General features: G+C 47.6%; 1 pseudogene; it reads left to right on the top strand.

Annotated features, from left to right (window-relative positions):
- Positions 1–2,420: 2,420 nt before the first annotated feature.
- On the top strand, positions 2,421–6,705 carry LOC136480080 (carotenoid cleavage dioxygenase 8 homolog A, chloroplastic-like; annotated as a pseudogene).
- Positions 6,706–13,709: the final 7,004 nt, after the last annotated feature.

Below are 13,709 nucleotides of genomic sequence, written 5' to 3'. Positions count from 1 at the left end.
TGAGACCATCACTACTAGAAGAGGTAGAAGTGGAAGTGCTATAAGAAGGATTAGTAGTAGCAACAATGATAGGCATAGATAGTGATTCATCAATTATATCACAAGTTAAACCTACATTGCAAGTTTCAACATGCCTCTTTTTATTTTGCTCATCAAGTAAAGAGGAATGAGCCTTTTCAAGCTTTTTGTGAGCTTTGCCAAGCTTCTCATTGGCTTCCTCTAGCCTCTTATGAGATGCATTGAGCTCATCAAAGGCTTGCTTAAGGGCTTTTAGTTCCTTACGCAAGCTTTTGCATTCCCTTCTCTTGATATCAAAGTGTTCTCTAGCATCTTCTAGCATGTCAAATAATTCATCCTTAGTAGGTTCATCATCATCACTATCACTATCATTTTTGTTTTCATGTTCATCATCATCAACATGTTCTTCATCACTTTCATCATCACAAGATTGTACCTTAGTGGCCTTAGCCATGAAGCATGATGAAGATTCAAAGAGAGAAGGCTTCTCATTGATGGCAATGCTTGCAAGAACCTTCTTCTTGGTGGTCTTGTGATCATCACTATCATCATCATCATCGCTTGAGGAAGCATCACTATCCCAAGTGACTACATAGGAACCATCCTTCTTCTTCTTGAAGGCCATCTTGTCCTTCTTCTCTTTCTTTTCCTTCTTGTCCTTCTTCTTGTTCTTCTTGTTGTCATCATCATTATCACTATTGTATGGGCATTGAGCAACAAGATGATCTTTGCTTCCACACTTGAAGCACCTTCTTGACTCTTCTTTGTTCTTGGATGAAGACTTCTTTCTTCTAGCACGGTAGCCCTTCTTCACCATGAACTTGCCAAATCTCTTGACAAATAGAGCCATCTTCTCATCATCATCATCATCCCATGATTCATCTTCTTCACTTGATGTTTCTTGCTTAGCTTTGCCCTTGGATGATGTGGCTTTGAATGCCACGCTCTTCTTCTTCTCATCCTTCTTCTCATCTTTCTTCTCCTTCTTTTCTTCCTTCTCATCATCATCTCTATAGGTATCATCGGTCATTATATCTCCCAATACTTGGTTTGGTGTCATGGTGTCTAAACCGCTTCTCACTAGAATGGTGACCAATGTACCAAATCTTGAAGGCAAGCATCTCAAGAACTTGTGGGAGAAGTCCTTGTCCTTCACCTCTTCTCCAAGTGCTTTGAGATCATTGATAAGCACTTGAAGCCTATGGAACATCTCCGGTACACTCTCATCATCCTTCATCTTGAAGCTTGCAAACTTTTCTTTAAGAATGTATGCCTTTGCACCCTTCATGGCTTGAGTGCCCTCAAATGATTCTTCCAACTTCTTCCATGCCTCATGAGCCATCTCAATATTCTTGATTTGCTCAAATGTTCTCTCATCAATTGCATCATGAATAGCAATTAGAGCAATGTCATTGTTTTGGAGAAGCACTTCTTCGGCGGCGGTGGGACATCTCGGGCAACAAGCAACCCTTTAAACGGGCGCGAGGCGCTGTCCACCACTCCATCGACAGGGTCACACAATCAGCGTTTCGCAACAGGACAAACAACTTCACCAACTCTAAGGACAGTGGGCTCTAGGGCCCACTTGTCAGCCGCTCAGCCGAGGAAGCCTCGAGAAGGCTTACCCCGAGGAGGCCAGACCGCAGCAGACAGCCCCTGATGGTCAAGTGTCAGGCAGCAGCAACGTTGGGCGGCACCAGCAGCTCCTACAACTCCCCTACACGACGAAGCCGAGGTCCATCCACGCTGCGGCGGTACTCTCTTGCACTCGGCGCACGTAGGCCATAGTCTGAAGCTACAAACCGACTTGTACCTGACCTTCCTCAGAATATAAGGGGGAGGTCGGCTCCTATAGAGGAGAGCCGAGACATTAGAGGCCGATTAGACAGCAGAAGCATCAGCTAGACAGAGCAACCAAGAGAAACACAAGCGAGTTCCTCCCCCAGCAACTTGGCAAGAGAGAGGACCGGTCCCTTTCTTGCTCGGAAGAACCTCACCACCGTAGAACCATAGGATAGCACCGAGCGATCCCTTGTCAAACTCTCATTCTCCTCCATTGTAACCCCTGATTTGGGTGCTCTTGATGAGCACGAATAATACTTCACTGCTGGACATAGGGCCTCGATAGCCCGAACTAGAATAAACCGCTGTGTCTCTTATGTTTTTGAGTACGTGAGCCACCGGAGACCCACACTTCTGACTTCTGACTAACAACCACGATGCTTGCCGCGGTTACGAACCCGCGATAGCTATTAACAGCATCAACTATCAATTAATTGCAATATAATAATATTGTTGCCTAAGTAGCACCATGACCATATATCCAGTACTATAAAATAAATGTAATAGATTTGCCGGGTAGCCTCGAGCTTCGTCGTCTATCCCTCACACACAACACAAGAATGGCTACCTATCCCTCCACGCTACGTGCTGCTCCTAAATCATTCTTCTTGTCCAACTCTCTCTCCAATCAGACCTTCCTCAATATCAGCTTGGGAAAGGAAAGTCGTAGGCATGTCAGCCGTGTGAAGGTCGCTGGAGAATGCTGGATGAAGCATCCTGCATGGAGCAATGTCCGGCAAGAACGGTGGGCGGGTGATATGGCCGTGGAAGGACACCTCCCTACTTGGCTGGTACGACCTACTTTTCAGCAGAACATCTTATAACATCACATGTCTTGTAACTGAGCTTCTACAGAATGGCACGTACCTAAGGAACGGGCCAGGTCTTTGGGACGTTGGCGAGCACTCGTCCCACCACATATTCGACGGGTACGCCACACTTGTGCGCATCTCCTTCCGGCGAGGATGCGCCACCCGCACTCATCGTCAGGTCGAGTCGGACGCGTACAAAGCTGCCATGGCGCACGGCCGGCCTCTCCACCGGGAGTTCTCCCAACTGTGTCCCTCCATGCAGCCTGGGAGCCTGCTCGATCGCGTGCGTAACGTCGTCGGCCTCGGAAGTGGCACTTTGCTCACCGACAACGTCAACATTTCCGTGCTGCCTCTAGGGGATGGCCGGGTGCTGTGCCTCACCGAGGCCACCAAGGAGGGCTCCGTGCTGATAGATCCGGAGACTCTCGACACAATCGGCAAGTTTCGGTACGCGGATAGGCTATGGGGCTTGCTACTACAGTCCGCGCACCGGTTGTGACAGGGACCGAGTTCTTGACGCTGCTCCCGGACATCTTCCGGCGTGGCCATCGTGTCGTCAGGATGGCAGCCGGGAGCAACGAGAGGAAAGTGATTGGGAGAGTGCACTGCCGTGGAGGGCACGCACCGGGATGGGTGCATTCGTTCGCCGTCACGGAGAACTACATCGTCGTACTGGAGATGCCCCTCCGATACTCCCTCGCCGGCGTTCTCAACCTTGGTATCTCTTCGACTGGCTACCGGAGTCTGGGAGCTACATGCACGTCATATGCAGGTTCACCGGAACGACTGTAAGCACTATTAACATCACCATTACGTATTATTTACTGATGTTGATCTTTCGTGGATGATGTTCTTGATGTTTACAAGTACCTCGTAGGTGGCGAGCGTGGAGGTTCGTCCGTTCATGGCATTACACTTCATTAACGCATAAGAACAAGGAGATGCGATCATTGCTGACTGCTGCGAGTACTATGCTGATCCTTCTGTCATTAAGGCACTTGCACTGCATAGACTAAGATCTCCCGGAATGAACAAGGACGCATTCCCTGATGCTAGGTATGCATGTGCAGCCTGAGCTACAATAATTTATTATTTGACAAGTAATTTTTATATCCGGTATGCATGTGCAGGCACTACTGGAAACAGAGACTTTGCCGAGTGTCAAAAATCGGACACTCGACAAAGAATTGCACTCGGCAAAGAGTTCTTTGCCGAGTGCCGGGCACTCGGCAAACAAGGGCACTCGGCAAAGGACTTCTTTGCCGAGTGCCAGACTCTCGGCAAAATCTCTACACTCGGCATAGGCTGCCCGCGAAACGGTGTTCGGTCACGGCCTTCTTTGCCGAGTGCCTGCTGTTAGGCACTCGGCAAATATTTGATTTTTTTTTATAATTTCTTTGCCGAGTGCTCCTGTGGATACACTCGGCAAAGAGGAAATTTTTTTAAAAAAATTTAAAACCCTCTCTGCCGAGTGCCTTATGCCTGGCACTCGGCAAAGACACCCTTTGCCGAGTGCCATGCCCCGGCACTCGGCAAAGTTTTTTTGTTTTTTTTGTTTTTGGCCTCCAATTTTTTTGTACAGCCCTTTTAAAGCACCAGAAACTCCTAGTTACAATTTGGAGATTTTTTGTGGCTTTTTGATATATTTAGTTACTTTATTTTGTTTACTTGAATTTTTCCGAAAAATAGAAATTTGAACTGCACGTAGTACGAATAATGGAATTTAATGATTCAAAAATTGATAGTCATGTTAGTGAGTGTTGTGAGAGGCCGTCTCCTGGAACAGATCCAAAATTTCGGACATCTTGTTCACGAAACATGTCCGCGAAATTGCGTGTGAAGTGTTTTTAAATTCGATAAAAAGCAAACGAAGTTCGAAAATCATGAAACTTGTTGAGATGTCGTGATATCATATGTGGAGGCTATGATAATAATTTCAGAAGATTTTGTGTACGTTGTCACGTACGATGCTTACAAACCAGGGCATCTCTACATGTGAGATCTGATATCACATATGGAGATGTCCTGTTTGTAAGCATCGTACGTGACAACGTGCACGAAATCTTCTGAAATTTTTATCATAGCCTCCACATACGATATCACGACATCTCAAAAAGTTTCATGATTTTCGGACTTCGTTTGTTTTTTATAGAATTTAAAAACACTTCGCACGCAAGTTCGCGGTCATGTTTCGTGAACAAGATGTCCGAAATTTCGGGTCCGTTCCTGGATACGGCCTCACACTACACTCAGTAACATGACTATCATTTTTCGAATCATTAAATTCCATTATTCGTACCACGTGCAGTTCAAATTTATATTTTTCGAAAAAATTCAAGTAAACGAAATAAAGTAACTAAATATATCAAAAAGCCACCAAAAGTCCCCAAATTCTAAGGAAGAGTTCCGGGTCCTTCAAAAGGGCTGCACAAAAAACTTAGAGGCCAAAAACAAAAAAAAAATAAAAAAAACTGATTCGAATATGTATGATTCACTTGCAAGGTTGTTAGCAATGTCAAATGGCCTGTTCATAAACTTATTTTATTTCATTTGCTTGGATTTGGGTTTTGGAACTCGGTGAGGACAGGTGCAAGTCCATCAGTTCTTGTGCTTCTCAGGTTGTGTTGGTCCATCAGTTCTTGTGCTTCTCACTTCTCAGGTTGTGTCGGTAGTCAGCTTGTCTCTGTAATTGCAAAATTACCTCAGTTTCAGTACATGCTTTTCAGTGAAGGCAGAACGAAATAGTTGAAATGGCTTTGCATGTACTTGCAGTTTGGTTTCAAGAGCTAGCAGTTTATAGTTTTGGAGCTTAGTGGATTTTCAAATGCTAGTTAGAGCTTTTGTTAGCCTAGGTATTGTTAGATCTATTTAAGCTCATTACTTGGTACTTATTTTCTTTTAGTTCATTATTGGCTACTTATTTTCTTTTGTGCTGTTTGGTTCATTTGCAGGTTAAAGCAAGGAGTAAAGCGAGCAACATGGGAGCTTCAGATTTTTTTTAAAAAAAAAATTCAAACTTTGCCGAGTGCCGGCCAGAGGGCACTCGGCAAAGAATTTTTTTAAAAAAAAAATCAAACTTTGCCGAGAGCCGGCCATTGGGCACTCGGCAAATAATTTTTTTTTAAAAAAATAAAAAATCTTTGCCGAGCGCCGGCCAGTGGGCACTCGGCAAAGATTTTTTTTAAAAAAAAAATAAAAAATCTTTGCCGAGTGCCTGCAGGGTTGGCACTCGGCAAAGCCACCGTCAACGGATTCGGCGCCGTGACGGTCGCTTTTCTTTGCCGAGTGCCACCGGGACTCTCGGCAAAGCCTTTGCCGAGTGCCCGATAAAAGACACTCGGCAAAGAGGTCTTTGCCGATTAATTTTTTGCCGTGTGTTCTTTGCCGAGTGCCACACTCGACAAAGGCTTTGCCGAGTGCAATTAGGCCTTTGCCGAGTGCCTCAGGCACTCGGCAAAGAACCTGAATCCAGTTGTGAGGGTTGCCCGATTCAGGATACCACAGGATGGAAATGGAACCCCCATGGGCGAGCTGGAGACTGTGCTGGACCCTGAGGTGCGTGGCTGGGGAGTGGAGATGCCTTCCATCAATCCGGCTTACCAGGGTAAGGAATACCGTTATGTGTATGCCTGTGGCGCGCGAAGGCCATGCAATTTCTTGAACTCCCTCACCAAGATCGACCTTGTGGAGAAAGAGGCCAAGAACTGGCACGAGCTGGGCTCTGTGCCATCAGAGCCCTTCTTTGTGGCGAGGCCAGGGGGGAACTGATGAAGACGACGGTAAGTTTTGTTATTGCTGAAAACGTTTTTTTTGAATTAACGATTTGTGTTTCATTCAGACCATAAGAATGTTTAATTTGTAGGGGTTGTGATATCCATCGTAAGCACCATGGAAGGTGATGGGTATGCGCTACTGCTGGACGCCGTGACTTTTGAAGAAATTGCTCGAGTAGGGCTCCCCTACGGCCAACCATAGGCTCCCCTACGGCCTACCATACGGCTTCCACGGCTGCTGGATTCCAGAGAATGTATGAGAACGCCGTATTGCCCCTCAGTTCAATATTGAAGCATGACCTATCAATTACTCCAGTACATCGATATGTATTCGCATACAAATGCAGAAATCCACTTCGTAGCTATGATTTTAATTACTATCCCATCACCATGGTAATGATGTCTGCTACTATTGCAAGCATGTCAACAGAACATGCTTCATCAGCAAAAGACTTCTTCTAGATAATCAATCCCTTAATAATAGAATATAATTTGCTAGCACTACGATGTTTTCACTTTTCTGAGACGTCCAAAAGGAATTTAGAGAGGCGGATCATCACTATTAATCGGTGATTTGCAGAGGCGGCAGGAAAAGCCCATCTCTGGTAACCAAAGCAACAGAGGTTGTCCATAATGGTGTCCGTCTCTGAAATCGTGTCTCCACATACCGGCACAATTGGCTGTGTGCCTTATGTTAGGCAGAGGCAACTCGATGTATTGCTTCCGAGGTTTTAATAAAACCTTCCTTTATAAAAAAAACATACTAGCGTAATTACAACACTTGGCTCTAAAAATGGATTAAAAACAAAAAAATAGTGGCCACCATCGGCATTGCCATCGGGACCACCTGCTGCCAAGGCCTGCCACCGCGCCCAACACGAACCCCACCGCCGCACCTGCCGCCAGGCCCCACCACCATGCTCGCTAGCGAAGCCTACATCCATGGACACTGTAGAGGCCTGCCACCGTCCTTGGAGACCCGCGCCTGCAAGCCCTCCATCCTTGAAGATACGCTCCTCCGGGCCCAAACGAGATCTATTGCCATTCCCAACCTGGGAAACTAGGAGAGTGAGGGTGAGCAGAGAGGAAAGGAATGCGAGAAGAGATGAGAGGCTTACCCTTGCCGCCAAGGTGGATCCATCGTAGCTTGATGGGAGGAGCACCAACTCTTGGCCGAGCCGCCTTCGTGGCGCCGAGGGCCAGAACTGCCGAACCCCATAGATGAATGACGTCGAACCAGGGAAGGGTCGACGAAGACGACAAAGCTTGGTGCAGGCGGCGGTGAGCCTGTAGTGGAAGACGACGAGGGGGACTCTGCCGACCCCCATGGTGGCGTCATGTCCAAGTCTCTTGGATTTGAGGTCCTCTCGTCGGATCGACTGTCCCCGTGCCAGATCTCGCAAGAGAGAGCACGTCGAAGGGAGCCTTGATGGTTCGGAGACAGTGGTGGCGCAGATCGAGCAAAGAGAGGAGGTGGCGGAGAGGGCAGTGTTGTAGACCAAGAGGTTGAGGGAGGAGATCAAGCAGAGGGAGGGAGAGGCGGCGGCACCCATAGCAACACCATCAAGAATAATGACCCCAAGCATGGAATTGAGGCGAAACGGGAAGAAAAGAAGATAACCAACCGGTTTTGGAGGAGAAACGCATACAATCCACGAACGAAAATCAAAACCCTAATTTCTCTCCCTCTCCTGTCTTCTCTATTCTCCGATCTTCTCTCCTCGGGTGAATATGAGGTGGCAGTGGCCGCTCATCAAGGGATATAGGTATTAGGTTTTGTGGGGAGAGATGAGAAAGACATGGAAAAGAACTGGGCTCGGTTACAATACAGGCTCTTTTTTGCCATTAAAACTTGTGTAATCTATATCTCTGTGACCCGATATCCAAACGACATGTAGGAGTCAAACGGAATGCATTCGACGGGCTCTATGTATTTATGATATCTGATCATCCATCCAAGCAAGGAATAAAAAAATTATTTTTTTCACTCATTAAAAGTTTAAAACTCCCGTTGACCCATATACCACTTTGCGCTTTCTAATATAAATAACATATTCTGGATGTAACACAGAATGGAAACCAACGTATTCCAAAGAGCCTTCGACCCTGGCTGGCCAACGGTACCATGAGAAAACTCGTAAAGCAAGAAGCTCAGGACAAACGGCGAAGGCCCCTAAGTATCGCGACACCTGCACCAGCCCGTGGTGCGCGACATCGGTCGCCATGGACCGGCCAGCAGCGGAGGCCTTCAGGGAATACCACGAGAAGTCTCATGCCCCAAGAAGCCATCAGCACCAGCTAGCACCGAATCAGCCGATGGAAAGCCAAAGGCCTGGTAGGGCCCCCAGAGCCAGCAGTGAGAGTGCCCAGAAGCTAGTGACCCCGGCACCTAGCCTCGGACTCACTCCATGGCAACGTTCACTCGAAGGAGACGAAGACCACAGGCACATGACAAGCATGAGTTCGATAGCCTTCGGAGAAAGCCCACAGAGCGCAGGAAGGCGTGTAGAAATCTGCCCACGCTCGTGCTTCCGTATCCCGAAGTGCTAGAGCCTCTCTGTTCTGAGAGCGCAGGCCAGAAACCAAAAGCCCAAGATCAGAGATCCAAGGCACAAGAGAGCTCACTTCTATCCAAAATATTTGTATAACTATCTCTCTTTGACAATACATAACACATAATGCCTTTGATCTCATTCGCAACTCGTAACTCGCACTACGACAAGAGTAAAAAAACCCAAGGGAGCAACGCCCAAAAGGGTATCACACAAGTTATCGTCTAACATTGGGCAAGCCACAAAAGCAAAGAGCCGAAGGCCCTCACGTTGACAAAGGCCTTAGGGGGGAGACCCTCGCGTTGTAAAGGGCCCCAATTTGTCAGCCAATTACAACATTCGAAAAAGAAATAGTAAGAAAAAGTAGCATCTACATATGTACTTGTGTAATTCGCAAAAACAAAAAGAGGGAGCAACACCCCTCAACGACATGCAAATCAAACGTTGTGAGACACAAGTTCCTTACAACCGTAATATGAACAAACAATTCACAGCAGTTACAACAGCCGCTCCCGGTGTAGCCTGCGCAGTCTCCTTCGGTTTCGACTCATGCCAAATAAAACTAAATAACGTCAAACCTACACCAAAACCAAGCCTCTAAGAGAAACCTAACAAACCAACACAAGCCTGGGCACGATGAGCCTCCGCAAGTCTGCGAGCATGATCCCGCCCAAACAAAACCCAAAACTCCTTCATGAAGCGCCAGCTCGCCATGCTCACAGTCTTCGAGAGCTCTCCAAGTTTATCAGGAGAATCAAACACAAAGCTCCTCTTGTGGAAGTCCCCCATATGCCGACAACCTGCCTTCTCCAACATCGACAACACATTCGTCACACTAGAGAAAGTGGCAAAGTTGTAAAATTATTTGAAAACCACTTCAGCACGTCGAAAACCAGTGCATCCGTTGCCGCGGCCTCCGTCACACAGCCAAAGGCCCCAAGCACACTGGCATACTCATGAACAGCAGCATGACCCAAAGCCTTCACACACGACAGCTGCTCCTCCAAGACCTTCACACCATCTTTAAGCTCAGCACTCAACGCACGCTCTCTCTCTCCACTTTGTCGCGAAGGCTTTGAGCAACATCGGCCTACTTTTTCAGGCTCTCAAGGGCAACCTCTTTTGCATTCACAGATGCACTCAATTTTTTTTCCATGCTGTCAATCTTCTGAACCGCTACAGACTTCCCTTCCATCAGCTATTTGACCTCAACATCCATATTAGCCCTTTCAGCCATCAGTGCCTCGTTCGCCTTATGGAGATCTTCAACCTCCTTAACGAGCCTTTCCGTTTTGGCCTCAAGACCTTCGACCTGCGCTCTAAGGGTGCTGATCAAAGTCTCTCGGAGAGCAAGAGTGTTGATAACCTTCTTCTCGACGATCTGCGCGATGTCGAAGCTCTGCAGCAAATGAAAAGAGTAAGGCACCCACAATAAGCCAAGTCAAACTGTGCAGAAAACAATAACCTTGGCCTTTTTCAAAAACTTCCTGGTCTCCATACTTTACACCAATTTCTTCAAATAGCCGGTTAGGCCGGTGAACGCGGCCACCAACGACGACAACTCGAGTAGTATACTCCCACTACTACAAAAATGATTTTGCGAGTAACCGAGGTGGTCACAAAATCCAACCGCCTCGGAAAATGCCGGACGATTAACAGAGGTGGTCGTTTTATTTACCGAGGCACCAAAAAATAACCGCCTCGAAATCGATTAACAGAGGCAGTTGGTTTATTTACAGAGGCGGTCAGAAAATACCCACCTCCTTAAATTGATTTACCGAGGCGTCCGAAGACTATTTTCGAAGGCGGGCAACTATAAGGTCTGCCTCTATTAATACAGTCGAGGCCTTCTCTTCTCTCCTCCCTCTCCTCCAGGCAAAACTGCAGGCTCTCTACCTCGCACCGGCGGCTCCCTCTCCTCCCTCTCCTTCTCCAGCATCCACAGGCAGGGGCTCACACCGGGGCGGTAGGATGCACTCTCGTGCCTCATGGTGGTAGGCCACACGCCCCTGGCCGATGGCAGCATGTGCGGCAGGGGAGGCGGAGGCGAAGGTCGGACGGATCTAGGCAGAGGTAAAAATGCATTTGCCACCTATGTGGTTTTTGGTGTATTGATGATATCCAAATTAGGGACTAATGAGATCTTAATGAGATATATTGCAGCTTTAGTCCCTTGAAAGCTTTAAAAGAGTTGATCTAAGATGAAATAGTATCCCTCAATTCTTTAAGTGCAAAATGCGGACGAACCCAAAGTGCTCTCCAAAGCTTTTTTATTTTTTTTGGGTTTAGGTATGCCATACTATAAAGAGGGATGCAAGTTTAGGTGGTCTGAGAAAGATAGAGTGCTCAAGCACAAAAATAAAATCAAAAGAGAGACACAAAATCACCTCACGAACACTTGGACATAGTTTGTGGACTTTTGGTAGCCGGAAGTCCTGGCGTGAGCCGGGAGTTTCGGTTGTCGGAAGTCCTGACGTTTGGTGCCGGAAGTTTCGGGGCTTGCTGACTTAGATGCAGCCCGCCTACGCATCTTTGCCCGTCGGAAGTCCCGATGGGAGTCGGGAGTTCCGGGTGCCGAAAGTTCCGGCTCCCTCTGAAAGTCCCGACACTTCACGACTTAGCTGCCTACGCATCTTCGCCCGTCGGAAGTCCCAACTGGAGTCGGGAGTTTCGGGTGCCGAAAGTCCCGGCTCCCGCTCGAAGTTCCAATGCCTTGGGACTTAGTCACCTGACTCGTCATGTCTATCAGGAGCCCCGACGACCGCCAGGAGGTCTAATGATAGCGAGCAAGCCCAGTGGACTGTCTGTGTGAACAATGTTTTTGCGTTGAGCCAGAAGTTCCGACGATCTGTGTCAGAACTTCTGACTCAGATCTGAACGGTTGGATTTGCCTTTGAGTATAAATAGCTCTCTCCTCTCTTTCAACCAAGAACCACTCATTCATTGCTCACCAACCTTCGTCCAAAATAGCTCCCAAGCATTCAAGACACACCTCTCCTCTTCCCTTTGGTCCAATCTTCGTTTCCCTTAGGGTCTTGAGTGAAAAGAGAGTGGATTGAGTGAGAGAATCACTTTGGCAAGCTTGAGCACTTGATTTATTCATCAAGTGGGTTGGATTTGTGTCTATTACTCTTGGGTTCTTGGAACCCAGCCAGCCAGGCATCGCCCAAGAGCTTCCATCTTGTGGAAGAGCCTTGGGAAGTTTGTATTACCCTTGATTTCTTAGTGGAAAGCTCGAGTGACCTTTGTGGTTGCTTTGAGAGAGGCAAAGAGGTGGAAGAGACTCCGACCTTTGTGGTCACCTCAACAATGAGGACGTATGAGCTCCTTTGTGGGGTTGCCGAACCTCGGAATAAATTCTTGTGTCCTGCGTGCTTGTTGTTGTTGTGATTTGTGCTATCATATTTGTTCTAGTTTGTTTGTCTTCCTCTCCAACACTCCTCTTAGGGTTTGGACTCGATCTATGAAAGAAGCAACCCCAACACTTTACCTTACCACTAGGGAGTGGGGTTGTAAAATACCTTTCACTCAAAGTTTGTTTTAGCACTTGTAGTGTAATTCTCGTAGGTGCCGGAACTCCCGGCTGTTTGCGTCAGAACTTTCGGGTGTCGGAAGTTTCGGCACAAACTGTCGGGACTTCTGACTGTCACTGACATTTGACTTTGAGATTACGTAGAAATTTTTAGATATGCCTATTCACCCCCTCTAGGCATTGTTTAGATCCTTTCAGGAGGTTTTGGTCGGATCCAGGTCGAGGTTGGCCAGCTGTGTCTCCCTCTCTCTCCCAAGGTGGTGGCTCCATCCCTTCCTCTCCCATGGCAGTTGCATGGGGCCACGCCCAGATTCGATGAGGAGAAGGTTGGCCACGCCCAGATCCAGTAGGGAGGAGGCCGGTCGTGCCCAGATCTAGCGGGGAGGAGGCGCGCATAGATTCGTCAAGCCCTCCTCCGACGAACATGGTGGCAGTGGCTACGGTGGGCTCAATTGGGAGTGCTTAGGCTTTTTTAATTTTTAAATTGATTAACAGAGGCGGGTGCCTAAAGGCGCTAGCCACCGTTAATGGATTAACCGAGGCGGACAAAGCAACCGCCTCCTTAGGTCTCCATTAAAGGCGACCTTTGGACCGAGGCGGTTACTTTGCCCGTTTCCGTAAATCCAAAACGACCACCTCCAGAAAGTTTTTTTAGTAGTGTCCTTCTCTGAACTCTCCCAAAGAATCTTGTGAGCCAAGCCTTTGACCCCCTTCTTAATTACGATGTCATCCTTGCCCTTGGTCCTTTGAAGACCAAAATGAGGAAAAGGCACGCCCTCTTCCGCACCCAAAATCAGCAACCTCATCCTTCCACAAGAAAAATCCTTGCAAGTGTTGTGGCCTAGAAGCCACACTCCCACAGCAGCAAATCCTCTACTATATCGCATGCGCCGCTGAACGAGACCGCATACTCAAAGGCTTTTTCATAGGCCTCCCGCTTCTCTCTCCTCAGCTATAACCCAGGGCAAAGGGTTCATCTCCTCCATCTTTGACCCAAGAGGAAACCAGTAAGCCTCATTGCCTTCCTCATCCTTGAAAGCAACCCTTGGGGTCCTCACATAAAACCAATAGTGGTACCAACTGTTGGCCTAACGATTGCGCTGAGCATACAAAATCTCATTCTCTTGACCCTTGGAAGTCCATCATGGCATAAAAGTGCAGCTACTAAATAGAGCCTACT

Source organism: Miscanthus floridulus, chromosome 9 (assembly GCF_019320115.1).
Source record: "Miscanthus floridulus cultivar M001 chromosome 9, ASM1932011v1, whole genome shotgun sequence".
NCBI lineage: Eukaryota > Viridiplantae > Streptophyta > Magnoliopsida > Poales > Poaceae > Miscanthus > Miscanthus floridulus.
The sequence above is the reverse complement of the archived record's forward strand: the minus strand, read 5'-3'. Positions and strand labels throughout refer to the sequence as shown.